Here is a 6,470-nt window from a genome sequence, read left to right as displayed (position 1 = left end):
TAAATTTACAACAAACAAACAAACACAAAATAGAGCTTTGTTATGACTTCATAACTAATTGGATCATTAAATATCTTGTTTTGGAAATACAGTAATTACAGTAATTACAAATGACAGAGGTTACCATAGGGACCACCGTCCTACACTCTTTGCATGAGTCAGTGAATCTAACAGAGACCTTTTGAGTTTTTATGACTTTAACATCTATAACAAAAAGAAAGCACAACACATTGATCTGCCTGAGTTTTCCTGTTTTTGTCAGGAAGTGGCTTTCAGCTTAGTTTATACTGTTAAAAAATTATAAAATACTGATATTATTTTTCCAGATTTACTGGATTTTACCACTCCCCTTCCGTTTCTCCCATTACCTACTCTGCTGGCTGACCCCCCTTTCTCAGATCCAGTCTCTCACCTGTGATGATTCATCCACTGAAAATATGTAAACAGCCAAAGAGGTTTCCTTTCTGATCTCTCAAGCGATATCTCACTCAGACGGAAGGAATTCCTTGTGAAATAACTGCAGACACACATAACATTTTTCAAACTCCCACACAACCTTAGATAAGTTTCGGTGGTTGAAAAAGATTGATGAGAAATATCCAACACCAGTCTCCGAAATTGTACGGGAAGATAAGTGTGACTGGAATATTTTGTCTTATATTTGAAATGGTAATATGTTGTTAATTGATGTATTTGGCAAGTGATAAATATGTTTATACTGAAAACATCAGAAAAATGTTCACACGCAACATATTTGTTTTTAGCACAAGTATCTGATCTTCCTGTTTGAAACTTGGTTATGTGGTTATGTTTAGGCACTCACATCACCTGGTTATGGTTTGGGAAAGATTGTGGTTGAATATAAAAGACTTTAAGGCCCAACATGTTTACACTTAAACAAAATCAGGATCTTTTTCTAACCCCAGGCTATATGCGTTTGTTGCCTAAACCTAACCATAGATGGGACTGTGGTTCCAAACCCTGGCCACTATCTAACCCCGCCATCTCGTTGCCTTTAATAAAAGCTGCTCTTCGTTCATTTGTTGAAGAAAACAAATACCTTGTGGGATTTATTTGATCGTATATTAATATAATTTCTATGGGTCAGATAATCAATATTTTATATTTTTTATATTTTCAAAAATAAAATAACATCATAAAAAGACCCAAAGCAACAATTTATTGATCCAACTTATATTTATACAATACTAAGCATTGCCTGTGTAGGTAATGCTATTCTACTGCTATGAGCCACAGAGACCCATTGTTGTAGTGTAGTTTGTTTTAGTTATTTGTCTTTGGTTTTATTGGGTTTTTTTTATTGGTTTTATTAGATTTGTTGACGGAAAACAAAAATATAAAAAATGTCCAGTCTTACCATTTAAACCTGAATTGTGTATCCTAGCAGCAACATCATAAGGGTTTGTACATTTAAAGTATTGCTTTTCTATAAAACCTTTCAGCAAAAATAAAAGCACAATGCTAAGAATCCAATATATGTAAGATATAATTTGGATATATCAATCCATATTATATTTGGGTTGCATATTAAACTTTGACTCGCACTTTACCCAAATTATCCTCCCTTTATTTTGTCCTCTGTGTGTATGATGCAGTGAGACATTGTTGGGCCGTTAGCTTCTACAATCTAAAGACATACTTACATGCTTGGTTTCTGTCAACCAGCCCTCATGCAGTGTGAACTACACCCAAACATTTGTTGGACCACATGGGCACATCCTTCATCACCGCAATCCTGGGGCAACATAAGGAAACATATTTTGACAATGATGACATGCAGTGAGTGGAGAGTTCGCCACATTACCTTTCACCTGTGTTGTGACAACACGGGACAAATATTACACATCATGGAAACATTTGCAGGAGCTTCTCATGGGGAAGGTCAGGGGTAAAGTCTCTGTGACAGACAAGGGCCTGATTTATGTGATAAATCACCTGCTCAGTGACAAATCATAACTGAGCCATCACATGTCCCGGAACAATATCAAACAGGTTTGTGAATATTTGTTCAGAAACAACCAGTGATACATTTACAAAATCTACATAGAGTTGGGGAAAAGTTACTGTACTGTTTTTATAGTTTATCTTGCTTCTGTCAACATAATTTCTCAGACAGCTTCCAGCAGATGTCTTTGCCTTTTTTTAACCTCTTCATCAACTAACACTAACCCAGGTTAATCATTACTATTTTAAAAGCTAAAGCTTCCCCAGTTGCACCTTTATGATTTTATTCCATCCCTGTAAAAGATAGAGCTGATGCTGTTGCTCATTAGATTTTTATCAATTAGTAAACCCTTACTCATTAGATGATTGTTGGTTATCAGAAGAATGTTTCCCACGTTAGACTCTCCAAGGTATGTCCCCTTGAAACACCCTATTACTAACCTGGGAAAACATTTGAGACATCAGATCAAATAACTGACTTAACAAGTCAACTTTAGTCACTGAGCAACAGCATTACTAGTCTGTGTGTCACACAGGTAATAGTCTCTTGTATGGAGGAGTGCTTGGATTTCTTCTGCGAAATGAACGTTGCACTTTACACGATGAAATAAATTCATTTTCATTCTTTTTAAAGTGAAGGAGATTTCAAAACATGTCCAGGAACAATTGTATCGATCGACTTCCTTGTTTCCTCTCATCTGTGTGTCCGTTGGGTAGTGTCACATGTCTGCTATGAGTGTGTGTGCGTGTGTGTGTGTGTGTGTGTGTGTGTAGATCTGCTTGTGAGAAATCATAGGTTAGAGGGGTAAGATGTTAATTGTTAGGTTAAGGTTGGAGATAAGGTTTTAATTCGGCTGTCTAATGAATGGAAGTCAATGTAAAGTTCTAATAAGGATAGCTGCACAAACCTGTGTGTATGTGAGTCCGTGTGTGTGTGTGTACGTGAGAGAGATGAGAGAGGTGTGGTTGCTATCTTGGCACATTGTCAAGAAACTGATGTACATCTACTTTGAAAAGTGAGTGGATCGGACAGATGAATCAAGAATGAACCACCTCGCCTCCATACTGGCTAATGGAGAAGCTAATGTCAGATGATTGGTATCCAGCAGTTTCACACAGGTGCCTCAGTCTAATGTTGGAGAGGTGCAGTGCTGGGAGGAGGTCATTAAACTGACAAACTGTTTTTGGAAGCAGCACAGTGACAGCTCTAATATTTACAGGCATTGAGAAAGCGACTTGAAACTCCAGTGCTTCAGGTTTCTGAGATCAAGTCTTATCAGGTTGAGTTCAGGTCTGAGAGACAAGTTTTATAAACAGAGATCGTCTCTTACATCTCTGGTATTTGATTCATCCTCTGTGTCTGGTTATGTATAATGTATAACAGTGATGTGTGTACGTCAGATAGATGAGTAAGTGGGGGCCATGAGTATGTGTGGACGATGTGATGTGATTTGCATGATCTCTGGTAGGTTAACAGCTGTTTTATGTTTTTGTTTTGTTGTTTTGTCATCATGTCACATGATGTGGTTGTTGCAGAAGGTTTTCTACCCCCCTGTATGACCTTAAAAGGCTGCGTGAGCGCTACTGTAGGTAGTTTCTGTACACGTCAGGCGAAACTTGCTGCTTGGTTGAAAAGGAAACAGCCAAATGCCAAGTATTCCTCCTCGCTGACAGTTACTGAGACATTGAGGGATTGACCTTGGCTCGAGTCAATCAGTAAAACGTTTCACTCCTTCTTCATCGTAAATTACTTGTTCTTCAGTATTTGTTTTCTTCAGTCCTTCTTTCTATCTTTCATTGTTTAATCCATTTGCCTTCCTTCTCAGCATGATATGTGGAGAAAGGTCGAAGTTCTTTATTCAATGTTAATGAATGAGAAGTTTAAGAAAAAAAGGAAACCACAGTGGTAGTAATGATTAACCAAAGACATGTTTTAAATAGCTGAGTAAATTTCGATGACAAGTGATTAAGTATAAGATATTTTCACCTGATGTTGCCCTGTATGTCTTTTTCACAATGAAAAGCAAATGGGTCTGAGCACATGAAAAGATAAAGATGGACAATCATTTTTCTCATCTCTTGCTCTTCCCTTCCTACCTTCAAGTGGCAGAATCCTCTCACTTACACATAAACTGTTTATTTATGACTGTCTGGATTAACTCCTTGCCCATTACAGGAAACATATCAACCAGGAACACAGGTTAAGCATTTTGCTGCAGAAAACCCCGTCAAATCAGTAACCGAAGAGCAAACTTGCTTGTGTCAGTGTCGGTTTTAACAAGAATCTCACCTGACTGGCATCTCCTTTGCCCCAGGCTGTCCCTTACAGACACAATTACGTAAACATTATACAAACTGTGAGTGTATCAAGACTTAGTTTTGAAAGAATTACCTCATCGACGATGACAAATATCAAATGAGACTTTACCTTAGTTTCCCGAACAGCAGCAAAACATTTGGCATTATCACAACAGTGTCTCAGGATTAGCTGATCAGGTTTTTCGGGACAGTACAGCAAGTATTATGAAGATTTAACCTCTGATGTCTTAAAGCCGTTTAACTGACAACATAATGAAAATACCAGTTGTCCCTTCCAGGGTTTGAACCATATTCTCCCCAACATGTGAAGTCCTGACTGTATCAGGATGTTAGTTCTTTCTTTTCCCTCCATCTCGTTATCTCTTTATCTACTTCCCTCTCTCTATCCAAGCATAATTTCCCACCTTCCTGATGCATCATTTCAGGGTCATGCTTTTGGCTACCTGGGAAACTTAAGTCCAGTTTTCACTCCGCTTTTAGCTCTGTTTTTCATTTTCACCAACCCATGAAGGACATACTTGTCTCTGATTAATGTTCAATAGGTTGTCACTGACTGTGTCTTTCTGCTATCTAGTCAACAGGTGTGTTTTTCACTGACAACAGCGGACGGCCAGCTGAAAAAGCTCATTTCCCCTCACACTGTTATTATTGTATCCACTTCAACACATAGTTCCCAGAATCGTGATGTTCTCAAACTGCTAAAGCATCTGAGAAAATCTGCAGTCTCTGATAATCCACATTGTTGATTGTGTCATTTAAACCTACGCATGTAAGCAACAAGTGGCTTCCTGTGGGTCAGTGCCAGTTCACGTGCGGAGGCGGCTGGCGCTAGCTCCCGCTTGACCCCGGGTCCTGCCATCTGCAGGGCGTCACGTAATTCTGGTTTTGGATCACGGCCTGCCTGCCAGGTCTGGTTCCAGTAAGGTCCAGAAGCGGTCAGAGGGAAAACACACACAGGAGTCTCCAGATCTTTTCAGGGCTCGCGGCCTGCTCATGCTCATTACACCCACACAAAGCAAGATGTGTTCACCCTGCTCAATCTCATAGATCGGGACCTGAGCATGCCACACATTGATGCACAGTGGCACTAATCCCCCCCCTTCGGGCAAATGAGAGTGAGGGAAACAAATAATATGCTTACACAATTAGGTCATTTTCATGCAAGTCCCCTGAAGGGGAATCCCATGGCTGGTCTTTGAAGCGTAGGTCAAAGAATATGAGATGGAGGAGGAACTGTCCATCAGGTTCTGTTGAGACAGATGAACATGACTTAATTAATGTCAGGTCCTTGTGTGTGTGTTCTAATGATCCGGTGAGACCATGGATGGGAAAATGGAGCTTCTCATTGTCTGTGTTTAGATGGGATGATGCCTTCCTGGTCTGACTTACCACTTTGTGCCGGCAGTCATGTCAATATTCCTTCCCCCATGTTTGTTTTGGAATGGGTTCCCCGTTTGCACAGCCTGCCTATACTGCTGAGGCATGGATTCCCGGACACTCTTGGATTGGGGGCTAATCTTCACACCTCATATACAGTAAGAGTAATTTTATCCGGAATTCAGATGCATCTCTTCCCGGCAAGGCATGTATCAACTAATGGAAAGGTTATGAATCGTGCATAATGCCACCTCCTGCATGCAGTCATTTCCCCATTTTTAATTCATATAGCATGTTATTTTAGTAAACCATCACAAAGTACATCAAAATCCCTACAGAAACAGTACATTCTTTTCCCAACTGTTGCTTTGAATATACTGTAGTATTACGCAAGGAAACTTATTCTTCCTCAGGCATTTGGACTGATAAATTCTTTCCTTTAATTACCGCATGTTACTTCAATACAAAGAGGGAGTGAGATATGGAGAAATCTGTTCCTCTTCTCCACCACTTATCTGTGAAGCAGGAGCTATGCCATGCAGCATGCAGATCTGCTTGAAGCCTGACAAGTGTCCACACGTTTTTATCTGATGTTCTGAAAAGCGAAAGCTGCACAAAGTGGTCTATTGTGTGAGTATGTGTGTGTGTGTGCTGAGGGAATTTGGGCTGTGATAAAACAACAACCCTTCAAGCCCTTTTTGCAAGGTTGAGTAGGAGTTGAAGCTATCTCGGAATTTATTATGTTAATCGCATTAATCTTGTGATTAATCTGTTCGTTTCTGTGCAAAATCATTTGTTGTTGACTTGCA

This window comes from Paralichthys olivaceus, chromosome 3 (genome assembly GCF_024713975.1).
Source record: "Paralichthys olivaceus isolate ysfri-2021 chromosome 3, ASM2471397v2, whole genome shotgun sequence".
Lineage (NCBI taxonomy): Eukaryota > Metazoa > Chordata > Actinopteri > Pleuronectiformes > Paralichthyidae > Paralichthys > Paralichthys olivaceus.
This window is presented reverse-complemented; position numbering follows the sequence as displayed.